This window comes from Rhinichthys klamathensis, unplaced genomic scaffold (genome assembly GCF_029890125.1).
Source record: "Rhinichthys klamathensis goyatoka isolate OS25496 unplaced genomic scaffold, OSU_Roscu_1.1 h1tg000680l_1, whole genome shotgun sequence".
In the NCBI taxonomy this organism is placed as follows: domain Eukaryota; kingdom Metazoa; phylum Chordata; class Actinopteri; order Cypriniformes; family Leuciscidae; genus Rhinichthys; species Rhinichthys klamathensis.
In genome coordinates, this window is record NW_026607112.1 from 1 (window position 1) to 5000 (window position 5000).

General features: G+C 37.5%; 1 pseudogene; it reads left to right on the forward strand.

Moving 5' to 3' along the window:
* The first annotated feature begins 762 nt into the window (after nt 1-762).
* The window catches only part of LOC130076700 (cyclic AMP-dependent transcription factor ATF-2-like), a 30537-nt pseudogene continuing 26299 nt past the window's right edge, over nt 763-5000 (forward strand).

Genomic DNA, 5000 nt, shown 5'->3' on the forward strand with positions numbered 1-5000 from the left:
AATTAAAATGTAATAGCTGAGCTTTCCTTTTACCCTGAAGTCACGCAATAATAATTTTTTTAATTTGAACCAAAAGCCAGTAGCTGTTTATGTAACTTATAGCAGTAATGTAATGCTGGCTAATATTAAAATAAAAAGAGTTGCGACAATAATAGCAAATTACGATAAATGTTGTGAATTTGATTGACTCGCATCAGCTCAGACTCAAATCTGATAAGAAACCTATCTAATCTAAGTCCTGCCCTTATCCTCCATGATTCACTCAGGAAAATGTCACATTACAAACAGTAAAATACCACGCAAATCTGTTTTAATGTTGACTTTAAAGCATGATGCTGTGTAGCTTGTGTTTGTAGCTTATTTATTTGTATATTTAGATTCTATATTACAGTAATGTTAATTTTATGTTTGAAATGAATTTAGTTTATTTTCCCCCATCTCTCTCTCTCTCTCTCTCTCTCTCTCTCTCTCTCTCTCTCTCTCTCTCTCTCTCTCTCTCTCTCTCTCTCTCTCTCTCTCTCTCTCTCTCTCTCTCTCTCTCTCTCTCTCTTCTCTCTCTCTCATCTCTCTCTCTCTCTCTCTCTCTCTCTCTCTCTCTCTCTTCCCCCCTCTCTCTCTCTCTCTCTCTCTCTCCCTCTCTCTCTCTCTCTTCTCTTCTCCCCCCTCTCTCTCTCTCTCTCTCTCCTCTCTCTCTCTCTCTCCCCCTCTCTCTCTCTCTCTCTCTCTCTCTTATCTCTCTCTCTCTCTCATCTCTCTCTCCAGTCCGGTGTCCGGCACGTTTCCGGTTCTCCTACAGCTGCCGAACGGTCAGACGATGCCCTTCTCTATTCCAGCCACCATCGCCCAGCTCCAGCGTACACATACCCACTGCCATTCCTGTGAGTGTCCCACACACACACACACACTCCTTTCTCTTTGGTGTGCTTAAAAAGCCTCCTGTACAATCGTTTTACATCAGGGGTGGCCAATCCTGATCCTGGCAAACTACCACCCTGCAAAGTTCAGTTCCAACCCTGATCAAACACACCTGAAACGGCTAATTAAAGGGAAAGTTCACCCACAAATCTGTCGTTTACTCCCCCTCATGTTATTTCAAACCCGTAAGACTTTCGTTCATCTTCAGATCACAAATGAAGATCATTTGAATGAAATCTGAGAGATTTCTGTTGACAGCTACTACCACGTCAACTCACGTCAACTGAACATGCTTGAGCTTCTGTTAACCAGGTCTGATGTATGCGTTGGTGAATGTTTATATGTGAATAAAAGCTTAAATTAAATCTGTTCATCATAAAAAGCGAAGCGATAAAAAGTCGCAATTTAAAAAAAAAAAAAAATTGTATTCAGTGGCGGAAACAAGCTTCCATAAATCAGAGCCGAGTGGACTCTCAGAAAGGAGGGGTTTAGAGAGACTTGACCGTTTCAGACTCTTCGATAAATTAGGTGATGTGCAGTGTATATAATGAGAAAATGAAAGTGTTTTTTGACATTGGATGCATGTAAACTTATTGTAGGGAGACTCAAAACTAGGAAGCTTTAAAATAGCATAACAGGGCACTTTAAGTAGGCAGCTCAGTGGGTTTTGAACTGAGTTTTTGTTTCACGTCCAAAATGTCTGTTTTTTTTATTTGTCTAATTAGACATTGTTGGAGTGCCGCAGAATTATGATGCAGTAGATGAGTGTAATAAGTGTGTATGGCGTCCATCTCAGATGATCGTCACACACACGCACATCTGAAGTTCACAGAAGCTTGACTAAAATAACCGTTCAGCTTGAAATGTTTTCCTCTTTTTAAAAACTCTGCCTTTCAAATCACAAGTGGTCACAGGAGACGCATTTGAGACGCATGTTACTACAAGCTGTCTGTGCGCTGACCAGATGTAAACCGTCCACACATCCATCACGGAGAAACAAAATGTGCTTGAAAGTCACGCAACCTCTTTTAAACAGTGCGTTGAGTTTGTGCGACCTTATGGACATGTGTGTCTTTTTCAGGTTTTTAAAAAAAATCATTTTACCTCTGTTAATGCTAACTACATAAATATTGGCATATGTGTGTATTTTTATTGGAATTTTACTATTTCACCTCCCTTTTATATATTTATATTCTTCAAATATTTCCTTTAATTAATCTGTTTTGCTCTAGGTACACAAAATAGTTCCACTCAGGACCTTGAGGACAAAAATGTCCACATTAAAACTATTTAGTTTATTATATGTAGCCATTTAACTATAAAATGATGCAATCTTTGTTAAGAGGCTTTCATTCTGTTGACAAGTTTTTTTTTCCAAATGGTGCCATTTTCTCAGGTTTGGCCTATAAAGGAAATTCTCCCTTTATTCCTGATTTTTGCTTTTGCATATTATAGAGCCAATTGGATAAATTATGCAGGTATAATTATGTGGGTGTCAGATGGATGGATGTCAGAGTGCAGTTTGTATGTGTGTAGTAAAAAAAATTGTGTGTGCATATAATATTTGAGAGAGACTGCACATCATAAGTGGAGTTTTGCTGGCATCTAATGGGGAAAATGTGTTACTGCGCCCAAACAAGATCTTACCGAAAGCTCATTTTTGAGATATCAACCTCAAATTTGGAACACAACTTGTTTAGATTTATGGATTATTATTTTTAGCAGTTTTAGAGTTCAACTTGGTTCGAAAAATATATATTTTATATACAATAATGTTCATAAATCATTTCATAGTTCAGTTTCACTTTAATTTTTTTTACTTCAACAACAAGGGTCTTCTTTAAAATGAGACCAAACTTAAGTCTTCATTTTTATGACAGTTTTTTGACAGATATTTTTGTCCACTATGCACATATAAGTGTAACTCTTTTTAATTGACGCACAAGGGTTAAGTGTGCGCTGGTTGATGATGTCGGCTCTATGAAGGACACTGCGCCTCTTTCCTGACGTCAGCCTGTGTGGGGTGCGCTAATTTATGCAGAGACATATTATCACTCACACACACGTGTCTGGGGCAGTTAAACCCCTGTGTGTGTGTGTGTGTGTGTGTGGTGTGTGTGTGTGTGTGATTGGAACACTGAACAGCATATGATTATGTCCCGTAGCTTTCAGCAGGAGGGAAGGAGAGGGATGGGAAACAAACAAACAAACAAAGAAAATGTTTATGCCGTAATACAGTGTTTCTTCTACAGGATTTCTACAGGCTCGGGGACCCTTTTTATGTTGAGATTTGTGTTATTGGTTTTTATTTAGTCTAACCAATTGAATAAATGGAATAAAAATAGTTTTGTTGAATACATTTCAGCATTTTTTTTACATTTATTTACAAACACAATAACCTGCTAGTGAGCCAGTTTAGTGATGTAGTTAGTTGTGACCGATTTCTTTGTGTGTTTTTTCTCAGCAAGGATAACTAATAGAAAATGAGAAATTGTGTTGTCCATTTATTCGAAGTATAGTCATATCTATAGTCAAGTCTTTATAGTTTCAAATCTCTGCTAATGATAAAAAATATACATATTTCTCTTTTGTAAATTGTCAATATTAAAGTTAATGGGAAGATGACAAAATTGAAATTGGAATGAAAACATTTATATAAAAACAACATTTTTTTTTTTTCTTTATTTGATTTGTATCATGATTATATTTATCTTTTATTTCTTGGGCAATGCAGATTGTTTCCAGCAGCTTTACAGGGATAAACAGTAACACAATGATGCAAACAGAATTAAATCCTGTTGTAAAGCAGCTCTAAAATGGCTGTTTTGTCAGTTGTACTCAGTTTGGTTCAGGAACTGTGTTCTATAACAAGTCACATGGTTTTCCTTGAAGTGCAGTACCATATTATTATTATTTTTTTGATTATGCTAATATAAAAATTCAGAAACAATTACTATACATGATCTGTTTTGTTGTTTCAGTTGCTCACAGCAGCAGCTCAACCCCAGATGTGAACATATGCTGAGCGTTGCTGTGTGTTTGAGATAACGAGCCTTTTTCACTTCTGTTTGCTTCTTTTACTTTAGTGTGAGAGAGACATAGAGTCAGGTCACATATTAAGTTTCTCACGTGTGTGTGTGTGTGTTTTCAGCTGGTCAGACCTGTCACCATAGTGCCTAGTGTCCCTGGGATGCCTGGCCCCTCCCCTCCACAGCCTGTCCAATCAGAAGCCAAGATGGTAATTTCCTCCTCTCTCATTTGCATATGCATCCACATGTGCCTCATTTGCGAGTGTGTTTCAGTGTAAGCAGATTTTCCTCCAGCCCACGGGGACAGGGGATGTACAGTCCACAACACTGAGCTTTGCAACCCTGCAAGTTGTAGTTTTTGAGCGCAAGCACAAGAGGGCCTCTGTCTGGAGTGTGTTTATGTGTGTTTGTGCAGTTGTACACAACTACTTGCTCAAGTAGTGGTTGTTGACATGCACTTCGAAATCTAGAGCTCAGCCGTTCCCACGTTTAAAGAGGAATTTGAACATGTACATTTTTAAACTCTGCATTTCTCAAGCTCAACACACACACACATATATATACTGTATATGTCTTTAAAATATGGGAAATATAAATGTATAAGTACCTACAGATCAACATTTGGTCTTAAACTAATTAACCGAAACTAAGTTATCGCTCGGTAGAGGATAAATGTGGATCCTTTTTACTATTCTAAAAATAAAAATAAATCACAGAAACACACACGTTTCTTTCGAATACAATGACACATAATATTTAATTCAGTCTCCTGAAGGTGACCTGATTTTTAATAGTTTTACTATGAAATTTGACTTATTTCTTAAGAGTTTAACTCCTGTTTTGGACCCTATTTGTTAATATGCATGCAAACAAATCAATACACGCATACTTATACCTATGTGCATCCAAACACACACCTACACCATGATGACCAAGCATTCATTACACGCATACACACACTGTCGTGCAAAAAGTCTTCCCCTTATTGCAAGAAATCACTCAAATCAGGGAGTTCGAGATGCCAAAGCTTATACTTTATTGATGGAGACACCAAAG